The sequence below is a fragment of the Xenopus laevis genome, chromosome 7S (genome assembly GCF_017654675.1).
Source record: "Xenopus laevis strain J_2021 chromosome 7S, Xenopus_laevis_v10.1, whole genome shotgun sequence".
NCBI lineage: Eukaryota > Metazoa > Chordata > Amphibia > Anura > Pipidae > Xenopus > Xenopus laevis.
The window spans coordinates 112,926,384-112,944,577 of NC_054384.1; the positions used below are offsets into that span (position 1 = coordinate 112,926,384).

The 18,194-nt window shown below is 44.9% G+C and overlaps 1 protein-coding gene across 2 annotated transcripts in view; it reads left to right on the forward strand.

Moving 5' to 3' along the window:
• The window catches only part of LOC108697839 (leucine-rich repeat-containing protein 4B-like), an 82,437-nt gene that overhangs the window by 51,879 nt on the left and 12,364 nt on the right, over positions 1–18,194 (forward strand). The window contains exon 4 of one of the 2 annotated variants that reach the window (XM_041571836.1): positions 4,985–5,063. The gene's annotated coding sequence lies outside the window, so the exon portion shown is untranslated. Of the gene's footprint in view, positions 1–4,984; positions 5,064–10,004; positions 10,122–18,194 lie in introns of those variants that run through there. The other variant, XM_018228277.2, reaches the window with a different exon arrangement.

Below are 18,194 nucleotides of genomic sequence, written 5' to 3' on the forward strand. Positions count from 1 at the left end.
ATAAAGAGAGAGGTTAAATGGGAGAAGGAAAAGATAATGGGGAGAAGAGATCGCTGGAAGAGAAGTAGAAAAGAGACAGAGATGGAAGGTGGAGGCATCAGAGTAGGACACAGAGAACAGGAGAAAACAGGAGAAGTAAAGAGAATGGAGAGAGAACAAGACGATTCCTGGGCTCCATTATTTACAAATATTGGGGACCAAACTATTCAGGACAAGCAAATGGCTTTGCTTTAAAATTGGGTGAAACCATAAAGTATTGGTGGGTGAGGCTTATTATAACAGTGCGTGGGGCACAAGCATGCCTCCCCTTTTTCACCCCAAATTCAAACACTGGTTTCTTGCAAACTGTACCAGCACCAATGGAGTGTGTGTCGCCATGAGTCTGGAGGGGGTGGGTCCCTCACTTACCTGTAGGTCAAGGTGGTGGAATGTGGGGGCCACAAAAGCAATACCTTGTCTAGGGCCCCCTGTTAGTGTAAATCTAGTTCTGCTTCATCCCACTCCCGACTGCAATACTTCTCTGACTCTCCCCTTCCTTCCAAACACTCCCATATCCGCTTCAACTTCACTGATCATAAATCACTAATTGATCACTGTAAAATTGTCAGCTCTTGTGAGCAGGGCCTTCTGATCCACTTTTTACCCTGTAACTCTTGACTCTTAAATGATTGTTAAGACCCCCATTTCTTATAAATGAATGTAAACTGCTGCTTGACTTGCTGGCACTATAAATAACTGATGATGATGATGGCCCATTCCATAGGCAGAAATTGAAGCGCCCATGGGTGAAAGGACTATGCAAGTGTTGGCATGTGATTGTACTGATGGGTGCTGCACCCAAGAGATGGAAGCCTGGTGGGAATATACCAATAAATATATCAATGAAAATAGATATTGGCAAACGTGCTGCATGTAGGGGTTGTAGAGCTGCACCCCCAAGGGTCCCCCCAGCAAAATATATTTCCGGGCCCCACAACCATCCCAAGCAGCCCACAATTCCATGGGAAGCTTTGAGAAGTGGGGGACATTGGACAGTGCAGAGACAGGTAGATATAGAGCAATGCGCTGCAGTGACTGGCAGGTCACACACAGGAGAAATCATAGACTGGGGCCTGGTACTGGGCAGAACAAGTGGGCAGTACAAGTAAGCCTGTCTCCTCATTAGGTCTCCTACTCTGTCTAAACATAAAGTTGCCTGCCCTGACCCTGTGCCCGTGATTGTCTCATTACAGCCTGCCCTGACATTGTGCCTGTATTTGCACTTGTTTTATCAACTGCCTGTACTGGGACTTTCTGTCTGATCCTTTACATTCCTCCATTTCCATGTTGTTTATTGTAACATTATAAAATCTTTGTTTAAGGACTTTGTGTGAAGTCTCATAATGTTGGGCAATTACACAGCACATCAGCCCTTTATAACCAGTCTGACAATTCAGAACATTTATTATATTTGCTATATTCTGTGTATTACATGTATTCAACATATTTAGAGCTCAGCACAGAAAACCCTTCCACTTTCTGTTCATTCCTATGGGACTTTTAGAAGTGTATTTAGAAATGGGTGAAAGTTACGCTTCCCATAGGAATGAACAGAAAGTGGGAGGGTGTTCTGAGCGCTAATCTGACATTTTGCTAAATCTGCCCAATGTGTATTCAGTTTATTCTGTATAATTATTATATTAGAATAAATACAAAATGATGTGTTTCCACATAATTCCTCTTGTGCATACATGAGCACAGACCTGAGAGAGAACAGGGATTTGGTTTATTCGGTATATTCATTAGGTCCATCATATACATAAATACTACACATAACATTTACATATATACAGTATATAGTACATCAAATACAAAAGCAAACTTGCCCTATTAATTGACACAATTGATTAACTGTACCTGATAGCAATTTAGAAAATAATTCATTAAAATAAACAATAGAAAACTATTTTGGTATGATGAATGAAATGAAAATGCGAGAAAATGTCAGAAAAATCAGCTTTCCAATATACACTAATACCACTTTTCCAATGGGAAATTTGATGTTACACATTTTACATAGTAGAGTCATTTTTCTAAAAGAGATACTCCTGACCCTACTCATAAACCTAATCTCACTACTACTCATAAATCTAACCTCACACCTAATCCTACCCTTACTACTAACCCTACTTCTAACCCTAACCTCAATCCTAACCCTACTCACAACCCTACTCCTAAACCTCACTCATAATCCTACTCATAACCCTACCTCTAACACTAACCCTTCGCAAAACGCTAACCCTACTCATAACCCTACTCATAAACCTAATCTCACTTATAAACCTTATCCTAACCCTAAACCTATCCTCATTCATAATCCTACTCATAACCCTACCTCTAACACTAACCCTTCGCCAAACGCTAACCCTACTCATAACCCTACTCATAAACCTAATCTCACTTATAAACCTTATCCTAACCCTAAACCTAACCTCATTCATCATAATCCTACTCATAACCCTACCTCTAACACTAACCCTTCGCCAAACGCTAACCCTACTCATAACCCTACTCATAAACCTAATCTCATTTATAAACCTTATCCTAACCCTAAACCTAACCTCATTCACAATCCTATTCATAACCCTACCTCTAACACTAACCCTTCGCCAAACCCTAACCCTACTCATAACCCTACGCCTAACCTTAACCCTACTCATAAACCTAATCTCACTTATAAACCTAATCCTAAATTTACTCCTAACCATAACCCTATCAAGACACGTATGCTCTTAAAAAGTGCATTGGACGCTTGCAGGTAAACAGATCACATAACAAAACTTGTCACAGTATATGGTTTCTCCTTTGCAATAATAAGCTACTGAGTAGTTTTTTGGTGTTATGGAAAGGCCCAATCTCATTGGTCATTTTTGCAGATTGTGGAGGAAATATATTGTCTTTCCCAATATATTGTCTTTTACCATTATATGTTGCTGAGTAGTTCTGACATACTATGGAGTAGGCAATCTGATTGGTGAAATTGAGGGCATGTGATTATTTGAGTCAGTGGATCCCTGAAACCCCCAGATTTGATTGTATCATATAGAATGCTCAAATGTTACTGGGTGACAGTTTGACATGAGGGCAACTGAGTCTCCACTGATCTATCACATGGAGGGTTCCACCAAAGTGATGAAAGTGCAAAGAAAGCAGCTAATGCATAGTCCACCCAGGAATGACGACTGCTCATAAGCCTCACCGCCTGAAGCTAAGGGAGGAAACACAGGGGCTTGTGGGTAATAGTAAATAGAGGGGATCTTTCTAAAAAAGTACTGCCCCCAAAGGGAAGTGATATTGGGACAGTCACTTGGTGCAATCCATGCCGAGAAGAATAGATCACCCCCTGGTGCCTCTCACCCCAATCACCAAAATCACACTTGCTCATCTGCTGCATTCAGTGGTTTTACATTTATTCAAGGAATTTGGGGGATGAAGTTTGGTGCTTGATTTATATTTGGCCTGAAAAACAATGATTCACATACAAGTGGGGAACATTTTCTCATTGGAATCACATTTAAATATTTTATAATGATGTCATCCATTTGAATTGTGTCACATGACTCACTGATATATGGAATACTGTGCCCCCCATGTAAATGATATAGGGAATAATAAATAATAAAATCAGCAATCCGGAAGGCAAAGAAAGGAAATGAAGAGTTAATTGCGGTGCAGGTGAAAACTAACCCTAAAAAGTTTTTTAAATATATTTATAGTAAAAAGATGCAGGTTGAGCGTGTTGCTCCATTAAATAATGGTACCAGTATGGTTGTAACAGATACAGAAAAGGCAAATGTGTTAAATCAGTTCTTTTCTTCAGTGTATACAATAGAGGAGTCTGAGTTCCCAGACTCACTTCATAGCTGCACTGATGGCTCAGCTCAATCTAGTCAGTGGCTGACTCAGGATATGATTCATAAAGCTTTAATAAAAATTAATGTAAACAAGGCTCCAGGGCCTGATGGCATACACCCCCGGGTTCTCAGAGAGCTTAGTTTAGTTTTAGACCAGCCCCTATTTCTGATTTTCTCAGATTCACTTTCATCTGGTATGGTGCCTATGGATTGGAGATATTATTCCAATATTGAAAAAGGGATTACAATCTCAACCTGGCAATTATAGGCCAGTAAATTTGACATCTGTAGTGGGCAAATTATTTGAAGGTTTGCTAAGGGATCACATACAAAATGTTTTCCTAGTGAATGGCATTATGAGCAGCAATCAGCATGGCTTTATGAAGGATAGTTGTAGAAAGAAAGAACTTACACTCGCACACCCTGGCCGTCCAGACAAACACGAATCCCAGATGCTTCCTAAAGGGGCCACGCCCCGAAACGTTGCATCCGCAATAAACGAGCAAGGTTATACCTGCTAGCAGTACCCATGTTGTGCCGGTGTGTTCTGTTTTTATGAAGGATAGGTCATGTCAGACAAATTTGCTTTTGCTTTTTATGATGAGGTAAGTAAGATTCTGGACAGTGGGGGGGCAGTAGATCTATTTGGATTTTGCCAAAGTGTTTGATACTGTGCCCCACAAACGACTGCTTTCTAAACTAAGGTCTGTTGGGCTTAATGAAGTCGTTTGCACATGGATAGGAAACTGGCTACAGGATCGGGTACAGAGGGTGGTTGTTAATGGGACATTCTCTACTTGGAGTAAGGTTCTTAGTGGGGTCCCTCAGGGCTCAGTATTAGGTCCACTTTCCTTCCTCTCCATAGTAGGGATCTGTTATCAGTAATAATGGCAGGAGACACGTGTACAAAGTGAAGAAAGTACACAGCCTGATTCCTGTGTTGCGCTATAGCTAGAACGCTGGGAGTTGTATTTGTGTGTAACTATGCCCTATCCATGCCACTTACTGACTGCTGTTTATACAGGTTTGTCTTAGAGAAGCAACAAGAGCAAATGGTTCCCCATAACTAACAATTCTTTCTTTTTTCTAAGGAATTTTTATTTTTTTGTGGAGCCATTGGGGTTTCTGGTGATGCCCAAAAGTTCAGGCAGCCGGGGGACGTGTCCAATGGTAAGTACCAATGTCCATTAAGGCTTCATACCCTCATCACAATGGCTGATCTCAAATTGTGCTTAGAAACTAGAAGGCTCTCCTATTAATATAAGTGCTGTCGCCTATAGCAACCAGATTTTTACTTTCATTGTCTAGCCCGAAAGACCTTATGTATTGCGTGTATGGGGGGGGTTCTTGTTCGACACATTTCCTTGTTTTATATATATATATATATATATATATATATATTATTATTATTAACATGTATTTATATAGCGCCAACATATTGCGTAGCACTGTAAAGTAAATGTGATTATACAACTACATCACATGAATTACATATATAGAATATATGGAGTAACAAACATCACAATCAATACAGGTACAAAGGTGAGGAAGGCCCTATGCAGAAAGAGCTTACACTCTAAAGGGAAGGGAGTAATACACAAGGTGTGGGAGTGGGCAAGATCGAATTAAGTGGGTGAGAAATGTGGTATTGTATGTGGTGTTGCGTTTGGTAGTTAAGCAGAGTGAGGGTAGGCTTCTCGAAAGAAGTGCGTTTTCAGAGATTTTTTGAAAGCAGAAAGGTTGGGAGAAAGTCGGACCGACCGTGGAAGAGCGTTCCAGAGGAGGGGTGCAGCCCTTGCAAAGTCTTGAATGCGAGCATGTGAGGAGGTAATGAGAGAAGAGTTGAGTAGCAGGTCAGTAGAGGAGCGTAGTAAGCGAGTGGGTGAGTATATAGAGATGAGTTCAGAGATGTAGGGTGGAGCAGAGTTGTGAAGTGCTTTGAAAGTCAGTGTCATTAATTTGAATTTGATTCTGAAAGGTAACGGAAGCCAGTGCAGGTATTGACAGAATGGCGAGGCAGAGGAGGAGCGGTTGCTGAGGTGTATGAGCAGCAGTGTTCATTATGGACTGGAGAGGTGACAGTCTCTGGAGGGGGAGGCCAATTAAAAGAGAGTTACAGTAGTCTAGACGCGATATGATGAGAGAGTGAATAAGAATTTTGGCAGTGTCTTGGGTGATAAATCGTATTTTGGATATGTTCCTTAGGTGGAAGTTACATGATTTAATAAGTGACTGGATATGAGGAGTGAATGACAGGGCAGAATCTAGGATAACCCCAAGGCACCGGGCCTGGGGAGAGGGGGTGATAGTGAAATTGTTAACTATGACGGATACTTCCGGGATGTTACTGGTGTTAGTTGGAGGAAAGAGAACCATTTCAGTTTTAGAGAGGTTTAATTTAAGGTAGCGTTGCGACATCCAGGTAGAGATAGCGGACAGGCAGGAGGAGACGCGAGTTAGGAGTTCTGGGTTGAGATCAGGAGATGAGAGATAGATCTGAGTATCGTCAGCATAGAGGTGGTAGTGAAAACCATACGGATTTATTAATTTGCCAAGGGAGGAAGTATAGAGGGAGAATAGTAATGGTCCCAGGACAGAGCCTTGAGGAACTCCAACAGAAAGAGGTAGGGGAGAAGATGATACTCCATTGTAGGAGACACTGAAGGAACGATTGGTGATGTAAGAAGAGAACCAGGACAGGGCTGTGTCACGAAGGCCAAGTGACTGGAGGGACTGGAGGAGGAGAGGGTGATCTACAGTGTCAAATGCGGCTGAGAGATCAAGCAGTATTAGTAGTGAGAAATGATTGTTGGCTTTAGCGGTTAAGAGGTCATTAGTTAGTCGAGTCAGGGCAGTTTCCGTGGAGTGTTGTGGCTTAAAACCAGATTGTAGGGGGTCCAGCAGGTTATTGTCAGAGAGGAATGAGGTAAGTCGGTTGTAGACTAGGCGCTCAAGTAGTTTAGAGATGAAAGGTAGCAGAGAGATAGGTCGGAGGTTGTCAAGATTGGAGGGATCAAGGTTTTTTCAGAATGGGGGTGACAAGAGCATGTTTTAGTTGAGAAGGAAACAGTCCAGTTGAGAGCGAAAGATTAAATAGGTGAGTTAAGGCTTTGATTAGACAAGGATTGGTATTGCGGATAAGTTTTGAGGGAATTGGATCAAGCGGGCAGGTGGTAAGGTGAGAAGAGGCCAGAAGCTTTGTATATATATAAATATATATAACAATGCAATTTCATATATCTTTCTTGGTTCATTGAGTAGAATACATGGAACTATGGCTTGTGGGACACCCCTACATTTAATGTATCCATTGTTCTGACACCTAACATGAGAATTGGGTGGGGCAGACCAGGTGCAAACATGAGAACATCATACGACAGGATCTCAGAGGAACTGCTCCTACTTCAAGCTGACAGATGTAGTTGGAGCGAGTGCTAGCTCCGTGTCGAGATTGGACGTACACTATGTGGCCTCTGGAAAGAAGGTTACAGGCACCTGCGAGACTGGCAATGGATCTAAAGGCAATGGATCTAATGGCAATGGATCTAAAATGATCCCAAAACACTGGACATCAATCAGTTTACTGGGCAGAAGATCAGCTACAAACGGAGAAAAAGTCTCTTACAGCCTCTCAGTTATGGATAAAACATCTTTTGTTGGGTATCACAGGAGACAGGAGCCCCCACTTATACAGTGACAAGGGAATAATTGTAATACCCACCCAGGGGGTAAATCACAAGGTTATCTTCTACATTTCTCCATGTCCTTTCTCTCTGTCTATGAGGGGTACGGAGACAACTTCACAACTTGCCCAGGCCGGGGCGACCACGAAAGTTCAGTCCGAGAGCAGAATACAAATCACTAAGAACCCCAGAGCTTAGACAGCTGCCCCCCCATAGGTATTAAAGTGCATAGTGCTACCATTAGAAAGAGGCTGCACAAATCAACATGACGGGGGGGGGGGTAAAGTTTCCCATGAACACCTGGAACAATGTGCTCAGGACAGAGTGAGAACCAGATAGCAAGTGTAATTCATAGAAAGGTTTTGGTTTGGGGCTGCTTTGCTTCGGCAGGGCCTGGGCAGCTCACTCTTCTGGATTCCACTAGGAATTGTTCATTGCACCAGCAAGGGCTTGAGGATAATTTGAGACCATCTGGAAGAAGACTGAAGGGGGTCATTGTTTTTCCCCACAGAAGGACATGGTGTAGCTCCTTGTTTAACTGCTCAATTACTTCCCCTTTGTTGTTATACACTGGCTTGAATGATATGTTCACACATTGAACTGGAAAATAACGAACATCCTTACTTAAGCACATGACTGAATGTCCTTTGTTGCTAATAAAAGAAACACAAGAACCCTCTGTACCTGGAGTCAAGTCTGACAGTTTATCTGAATATTGGTGTAGGGCCCCGTCCCGGGGAAGTGCAGAATTCAGATTCAGATGGCAGAATTCTTCTCTTTATAAATATAACTCGATTACTTGTTGGGTTCTTGTTGGGCAAACACAGTGATGCTAATGTTGTTTACAAGTTTTCTGCTACTTCTGCCTTGGTTTGTTCTTGATATGTTCTCTCCTATCCCTTTCTCTGCCCCAAGGCATGTACCTTTGTCTTGATCAAGGCACACTGTATAATTGACAACCTCTCTATAATTGATTCTGTAATTTGGCAGAGGGTTAGCAGGTACCTGTGTAGGTGAGCCAGAGAGTCCTCTCACGGGATATGTTCCTACAAAGTCAGCCACTGACTATATGCCAAGCTGTTAGGGTAACACCAGGCCCATGAGACCAAGGAGTTGCTCTAGGGCTTTTGTTCCTATTACACTGGACCAGAGGCCTAATTCCAAGGGCAACCACTTGGGGGGGGCAAGCTGGAAAGCACCGGCCCCCTTCCCCTCAGAAATGCAAGCTCCTAGTGGAATCTGAATCCAGGAGATGAAAACTGGAGTTAACTAAACTGATGCCATCTACAAACCCATCTTGAAAGATATCTTTAAACTTAATCCACAGCCAATCCAGATGCCACAATTGAGCTAACTGCCAGTTCCAGCCTAATCTCTATATACATATATAAGATGAGCCTGTTGTTGACCCAAAGACTGGAGATCAGATCTGATGCCTATTGTGTCAATTACAAACAAACTGGAGTAATCTAGATACATAGGTTGTCACCCAATGAACCAGTTTTGGTTGCTTCTGGACTACACCAGAATAGCTGGCAGGAAACTAACTGGCATCCAACAGAAGCGAAGGTCCAACGGTGATGGGGAGAATCTACAGGAGACTGAAGAGGAATGTAGAAAGATAGTAGCACCCCCATCTTGTAAATTCATGCGGCAACTCCAGCCCATATGAAATAATAAAGGTGGTAGTCCTGCTATCTTTCTACTTTGAGCTATAAGGTATATGAAGGTCAACAAATGTTTTGCATGCACCCCACAGAATATACATACTCTATGTCAGACCCACACGTGACGCCCCCTGTAGCTTTCTGTTATTATTACCCCCAAACCTCCTGTAATGAGGGGTCACTGGGCCGGACTGGCAATCGGTGGGTTGTGGCAAATGCCACAGAAAGTCACTATTTAGTGGGCTGGTGGGGCCTCTGGACCTGACACTGGGCAAATACTGAACGTGCCACTCAGTCGGGCCCAGTACAACTGCCAGTTTCCCTCTCTCCATCCCAATTGGCTCCAGGAAGTCACGTGGCGGGAGAGAGCGCGTGCAGGACAGAGGAATGGAGGCGGGGCTGTGGCACTTTCTCTCACACAGACAACGCTACAAACACTCGAACGGGACTGAGAGGAATAAAGATCACGTGGGATTCGGAGGTTCCGGTACAGCAGGAAACATCCCCGAAAGCTCCGCCCAGGAGGCAGGACCCCACGGCTGGAACGTCAACTTGCCTCGCCCCCGTTCCATTGCGTCACTGTACTAAACTGCACGTAGGAGGCGTGTCTAGTGCCGAGAGCAGGAGGAGCTCGGTGTCCGTCCCGAACGTTCCGCCCCAAGTGCGTCATTACGCTCGGCTCCTCCCTGGAGGTGGGATTCGGGCCGAGCACGGAGAGGCGACTGTTCCTGATGTTCGTGCGGATCTCTGGCCTGAGCAGTTGGATCTCGGGTGCAAATTCGGCGCTGGGAGGAGGAGGAGTCGGACGTACCGAGAGACTGGGAAGTGATCCCCGGGGAGGATGGGGGGCGGGGGGAGTCCTGAGCAACCGGAGACAGGTGAGTGGTTTCCATGGCAACAGCTCCACTGCCCCCGACCCTCCATCACCGACCCCCTGGAACCGACATCATCAGCGGTGCCTTCATCCTTCTCCTCACTGGCCCTCCATCATCATCATCTGTACTGGCCCCTCCCCTCATCATCATCACTATGTGCCACGGGCACCACCACCAACCTACTGGCACCTCCTCTGATCAACTGCCCCTCCTCCTCATCATCATCATCATCACTATGTTACACTGGCACCACCACCAACCTACTGGCACCTCCTCTGATCAACTGCCCCTCCTCCTCCTCATCATCATCATTATGTGCCACAGGCACCACCACCAACCTACAGGCACCTCCTCTGATCAACTGCCCCTCCTCCTCATCATCATCATCATCAGTATGTGCCACAGGCACCACAACCACCAACCTACTGGCACCTCCTCTGATCAACTGCCCCTCCTCCTCCTCATCATCATCATCAGTATGTGCCACAGGCACCACAACCACCAACCTACTGGCACCTCCTCTGATCAACTGCCCCTCCTCCTCATCATCATCATTATGTGCCACAGGCACTACAACCACCAACCTACTGGCACCTCCTCTGATCAACTGCCCCTCCTCCTCATCATCATCATCATTATGTGCCACAGGCACCACAACCACCAACCTACTGGCACCTCCTCTGATCAACTGTCCCTCCTCCTCATCATCATTATGTGCCACAGGCACCACAACCACCAACCTACTGGCACCTCCTCTGATCAACTGCCCCTCCTCATCATCACTATGTGCCACAGGCACCACCACCAACCTACTGGCACCTCCTCTGATCAACTGCCCCTCCTCATCATCATTATGTGCCACAGGCACCACAACCACCAACCTACTGGCACCTCCTCTGATCAACTGCCCCTCCTCCTCATCATCATCATCATTACTATGTGACATTGGCACCACCACCAACCTACTGGCACCTCCTCTTATAAACTGCCCCTACTCCTCCTCATCATCATCATCATTATGTGCCACAGGCACCACAACCACCAACCTACTGGCACCTCCTCTAATCAACTGCCCCTCCTCCTCATCATCATCATCATTACTATGTGACATTGGCACCACCACCAACCTACTGGCACCTCCTCTGATCAACTGCCCCTCCTCCTCCTCATCATCATCATCATTATGTGCCACAGGCACCACCACCAACCTACAGGCACCTCCTCTGATCAACTCCCCCTCCTCCTCCTCATCATCAGTATGTGACACTGGCACCACAACCACCAACCTACTGGCACCTCCTCTGATCAACTGCCCCTCCTCCTCCTCATCATTATCCCTATGTGACATTGGCACCACCACCAACCTACTGGCACCTCCTCTGATCAACTCCCCCTCATCATCATCATTATCTGCCACAGGCACCACCACCAACCTACAGGCACCTCCTCTGATCAACTGCCCCTCGTCCCCCTCCTCATCATCATCATCACTATGTTACACTGGCACCACCACCAACCTACTGGCACCTCCTCTGATCAACTGCCCCTCCTCATCATCATCACTATGTGCCACTGGCAGCACTCGGAATTACCAGCAACCCAGTGGCACCCTACAATGGGCAGTATCTGGGCATCATCTCATTTGTACCTAAACATAATGTCACTATGGCCCACACGCCACCATATTGGTACCAAGCTTCCACCCTGTGCCCTGTGCTACCCACTAACTCTCACCCTGCCTGTGGTAACCAGACTTCCTCGCGGTGCTCAGTGATACCCAGGCTCCCCACAATTGTACCCCAAAATGCCCCTCTCATGAGTTGGGTGTTGGGGTCCTTCACACTGCACTGTTACCAGTAGAATAACGACCACCCTATTGGCACTATTATTTACTATAAGTCCCACGGCCATCAGCAGCTCACCAGGGTCTCTGTGTGCCAAGTGTTGTGTTAACCAACTGCCTCACCCCATGGCACCCACACTCTCCACATTGGCACCCTGCAGTCCTTACACTGCCACCTTTATACAAAGACACACAGTAGTGCCAGCACCCTCCTTAAAGTGACACTGAAAACTTCTCCATGATATTCGTGTGCATAAAAGTTCCCTATAGGCCATGCTGATGCTTTTATACTGATGCAGCTGCTTTTCTATTGTCCCTTCTTGTCAGTCAGAGTTTCTCTTGCCAACAGACTCCTGCTGCACCAATATGCCAGCCCCCTCATACAGGAACATGGAGGTCACACATAGGTTTCATTCTGGTGCCATTGTCTCTTTACTGACCTGCCCTCTGCACTGGCACCACCCATTCATCCCCTTAATGTGCATAACATTGACTGTCATCCCTTCACTCACTGCTGCCCCCTACATTCCCTGGTGGTACATTACTGACAGCCTCCCACCCTTCTACCATAGAACTTTACTCACTCAACAGCCTTTCATGATGCACCTACCCTCACCTTTATGTCACCCTGCTCCACCCACTAACTTGCCCCTATATACCGTTATATTACACCCCACCTACCCTGACCTTTATGTCACCCTGCTCCACCCACTAACTTGCCCCTATATACCGTTACATTACACCCCACCCACCCTCACCTTTATGTCACCCTGCTCCACCCACTAACTTGCCCCATATACCGTTACATTACACCCCACCCACCCTCACCTTTATGTCACCCTGCTCCACCCACTAGCTCGCACGTTTTTGTTGCAATATGAGGGAACTATCTGTCAGTTTTGTGAACTATTGACAAAGATTTCAGCTGCGTGTGTTGTTGTTAGCGGCACATTTACTTTACATTAAAGACCATTGTAGGAGCAAGTTCCTGACCCAGCTGAGGGAAGAGTAAAGGGATGTGTTTATGATGAGATGGAGTAGACTGGATGTGATGGTCAGACTCACTTACACATGATACTAGTTACAAAGTGGGGGTGAAGTGTGTGTAATGCCCCCAGACAAGTAAATTCTTCTCTCCACTTGGTCCTTTGAACCCAAAATGACCGGCAATGAACTCAGTGTTCAAACACAAAGCCGTCGCTTTCTGATCTCTAACAAAAGTTTAAAAGAAACTGTCAGAGCAAAAATAACACAAAAAGTTGTGATGAATTGAAAGCAGCAGAATGTTGTGCTATAAGGCCATAAGTGGGTGGGCACGGCGTTAGAGTAGCGACTGGCCTGGTGACGGACTCTAACATGCCCAGACACAAGCAGATAAGACACAGATATCATTGGCCAGTGTATGGGCCCTCCATTGGGCTTCTCTGATCAATACCTGCCCAAGAATCAACCACAAATCAATGGACAGGTGTATAAATCCTGACGGAGTGAGGACCACGTTGGCACTTTGCCCTTCTGCATTCCTGTCATTGAGATCCAACTGATGGGCCCTGGGGGCACCTTGTGTGTGACTTAATTGTACCCCTGTCTGTCCTTGCACATTTCATTGTGTTGTTTAACTTACCCTTTAGCAACAGTAACACAGGCTCCTCCCACCAGTCAATTTTACTTTATCAGCAGGAAAACCTGGGGACTGAGCCCCAAGCTTTGCTCTTACTAAAGGGGTGCTTCACCTTTACACAAAGCTTAGTGTGATGCTTTGCCAATATTGCCAATTTGCAATTGGTCTTATGTTTGTGTGTGTTTTTTTAACTGTTTGTTCAGCTGCTCTCCATTTTGGAATTTCAACAGCTATTTCGTTGCTAGGGTGTCATTTACCCCAGCAACAGGCAGTAATATTGTCTGTGCACCAGTAATTTTCACCTGTGTGGCATGTCCAGTGTAACCAACCGCTGTTACTTACCTGACGCCCCCAGTGATACAGTTCAGCGGGGGTAACTTACTGGCTTATCCTTGTTTGGTTGGCAGGTGTTGGAAAATAGATTTGGGAAAAAGAAAATCCCTAAAATCCTCTAAATATATGAATAGTAAAATAAGTGCATTCTGTTAGAGTACCAGCTGCTGAAAGGGTTACTGACAGTTGCACAAAGGGAAGTTGTTTGGCAGGTGCCAGAGCCCAATATCCCAGGATTTATTTTACCCAAAGAAGAGAGGGGCAAACACAGAAGCAGCTGCTATGGGTCACTTTGGGCACCATGAGGATAATAAGCAGTAACCTGGCACATACGCCACATCTGGGAGCACTGGTAAAAGAACATTAAGTGGCACAAGATGGCACCTGCCAAAACCAGGGCAGTGTTGTGGGGTTCTGCTAATGTCTCACAAACCACTAGAAATAGAAAATTAATGTAAATTCAGGAATGTCTCAGAGAAGCACCCGGAGTCACACACATTACATTATAGGCAGCAGTGTGTGCTCAGGGCCCAGTGTGATACTCCCCAGTGGAATCTGCCCAGAGGAATCCGCCCAGTGGAATACACCCAGTGTGATTCGCCCAGTGGAGTTCTCCCAGAGGAATCCTCCCAGTTGAATACACCCAGAGGAATCTGCCTAGTGGAATCTGCCTAGTGGAATACACCCAGAGGAATCTGCCTAGTGGAATACACCCAGAGGAATCTGCCTAGTGGAATACACCCAGAGGAATCCGCCCAGAGGAAAAAGACAAGTGGAATACACCAAGAAGCTGCTCACAGGGCAATATCCAAAAACAGGAGCACAAGTAAAGGAGCTGGGGTCCCTTTGCCTTAAATATTTTTCAGGCCCCCATGGAATCACAGATGACCTGGAGTGCACCCACCATTCTGAGCTTGTCATGGGTCAAGCAGGAGCCCTCCTTGCCCTTTATTTTGGGACCCCTACTCCCCTAGGCTCCCCTGTCCCCTCTATAGTTACACCAAAAGATTCAGCTTTAGAGCTTACATTTCACTTCTGTCATAGAGTCCTTCAGGTTACCCTAAAATGCTGTCATTTTGCAAAATTTTGATATTGTATAAGTAACAGGTGACAGGTTGTAGGCTTCTCAGCTCTCCGATAATTGCCCTGTGTGCTTACACTTCTTTTTATATCTGTAACCTTTTTATGTGCTAAGGGGCCCATCCTAAAGGCCAGTTGGGGGGGATTTGGGGTGAGTGTTTATTTGTGCCCTGGGTACCCCTGGAACTATATAGCAGGATGACACCCCAATTTTTCTATATATCTGTAACCTTGTTATGAGCTAAGGGACCCAGTCTGAAGGTCAGTTAGGGGGAGATTTGGGGTGAGTGCTTAGTTGTACCCTGGGTACCCCTGGAACTATAGCAGGGTGACTGTTACCCCAATGTTTCTATATATCTGTAACCTTGTTATGAGCTAAGGGGGCTCAGTCTGAAGGTCAGTTAGGGGGGGATTTGGGGTGAGTGATTATTTGTACCCTGGGTACCCCTGGAACTATAGCAGGGTGACACCCCAATGTTTCTATATATCTGTAACCTTGTTATGAGCTAAGGGGGCCCAGTCTGAAGGTCAGTTAGGGGGAGATTTGGGGTGAGTGTTTATTTGTACCATGGGTACCCCTGGAACTATAACAGGGTGACACCCCATGTTTCTATATATCTGTAACCTTGTTATGAGCTAAGGGGGCCCAGTCTGAAGGTCAGTTAGGGGGAGATTTGGGGTGAGTGCTTATTTGTACCCTGGGTACCCCTGAAACAATAGCAGGGTGACTGTTACCCCAATGTTTCTATATATCTGTAACCTTGTTATGAGCTAAGGGGGCCCAGTCTGAAGGTCAGTTAGGGGGAGATTTGGGGTGAGTGCTTATTTGTGCCCTGGGTACCCCTGGAACTATAGCAGGGTGACACCCCAATATTTCTATATATCTGTAACCTTGTTATGAGCTAAGGCGGCCCAGTCTGAAGGTCAGTTAGGGGGAGATTTGGGGTGAGTGCTTATTTGTGCCATGGGTACCCCTGGAACTATAGCAGGGTGACTGTTACCCCAATGTTTCTAAATATCTGTAACCTTGTTATGAGCTAAGGGGGCTCAGCCTGAAGGTCAGTTAGGGAGAGATTTGGGGTGAGTGCTTATTTGTAGGTTCTCCTGGAACTATAGCAGGGTGACTGTTACCCACAAACCTACAGTCAGAAGCCATAGCCTGAAGATGATAGTGGTTAGAAAAATCTTTTTGCTTGTTCTTTTCCCATTGATTCCCCAGTTAAGATGATGTAGGAGCTGCTCAGTATATATATGTGTATATCTATATCTATATCTATATATATATATATATATATATATATATATATATATATATATATATATATATATATATATATATATATATATATATATATATATATATCCATATCCCCCTTAGGATTTCCTAGTCCTACTGCCCTCATTTCACATGCAGATTTATTGGGTGGGAAAGGACAATATATGTATTGCACAATTCAGTTAAAGTCAATGTCACATAGGTGTGTTGTTCTGTGGGAAGAGAAATACCTAACGTTGTGCCACCTTCCATTGACTTTAATGGGCACTGCCTGGGAAATAGACATGATGGCTGTTTTTGGTAAAACCTATAGCAGCAGTGCTGGCAGTTTTGGAAGGGGCACACGTTACTTTACCGGGGAAACTGCCTGATGTGACATTTGCCTTATAGAGCTTTCCAGTGGCCTTATTTCTTTTGCTCTTAGAATATCATGTGGAATTATTAGTGTTGTGGCTCAGTGGATATGAGATGATACATAGACAAACATATAAAGATGTATGTATACACACACTCCCATAAACTCCCCACCACTGTGTGTGGCTTATAATATACAGTGCCCAGCACACACAGTATAATGCAGGTAAATCTAGCAAAACATTCCCATAGCCCATACAATTGCAGAAACATGTTGGTGCATCCAGGAACCTTTATCAAGCCGTGGGTATCACATAGTATTACAAGAAAATGGCATAATCATCATTATTAAAACATACAGTTGGCACATCCCTTAGCAACTAGAGACAAAAGGAATAATGAAAAGCAGGAAGTACAAAATCACATAGAAATCATAGACATTGTGGAGCAAATGATAGTCACTGGCGTAACCCCCACCCCTCCTACCACCTTTGTAGGAATGTCTCACAGTTCCCTCCTCGTCTGGGCATATGTACTTGTGCCAATAGGGCACATTCCCCTTAGGACACACTTGTATAACCCTTTTGCTACATTTGATGTATCTTCTTTTTATACAGTGGTGCTTGAAAGTTTGCAAACCCTTCAAAATTTTCTGTATATTTGAATGTCACCTGAAACATCTTCTGATTTTTTTACAAGACAGGTTGTAAAAGTATATGAAGAAACCCTAGTTAAAGGAGAAGGAAAGGTTAAATCTAAGTAAGCCTTATCAGAAAGGTCCATCTAAATATACCTGTAAACCCCCAAAGTGGTGCTGGTCTGAGTCCCCTGTCAAAAGAAACAGCACATTTCTTTCCTTCTATTGTGTACACATGGGCTTCTGTATCAGACTTCCTGCCTTCAGCTTAAACCTCATTGCCCTGGGCAAGAGCATGCTCAGTTTGCTCCTCTCCCCCTCCCTCCCTTCTCTACTGTAATCTGAGCCCAGAGCAGTGAGAGACTCAGGCAGGAAGTGATGTCACACCACATTAGTACTGCAGCTGCTATCCTAAACAAACAGAGTTTCTAGAGCTTTTTACTCAGGTATGGTAAAACATTCTACAGAATAAATATAGCATTCTAGCTTGCACTATTGTGGCTAATCTATTGGCAATAAAATGCCTCTGTAGCATTCCTTCTCCTTTAAATGATCCAATCACATTTCTGCGTATGGCACAAGTAAGTGAACCCTTAGGATTATCACCTCATTGAAAGGTGAAATCAGAGGCTGGTGTTTCAGTCAATGAGATGACAATCAGGGGTGAGTGAGAGTTTTATTGAAAGAGGGGGCACTCCGCAAAGCCTGATCACACATACAGCACATTTGTGGATGGACATCATGGCACCAACAGAGGAGGTGTCTGAGGAGCTCACAAAAAGACTTGCTGATGCCCATTAAGCTGGAAACGGTTACAAGACTCTGAAGAGTTTGAATCCACCAACCAGATTGTGTGCAAATGAAGGAAACTCAAGAAGTTACCCAGAAGTGGTTGACCATGAAAGATAAGTCCAACTGGCAGGCACCAAATA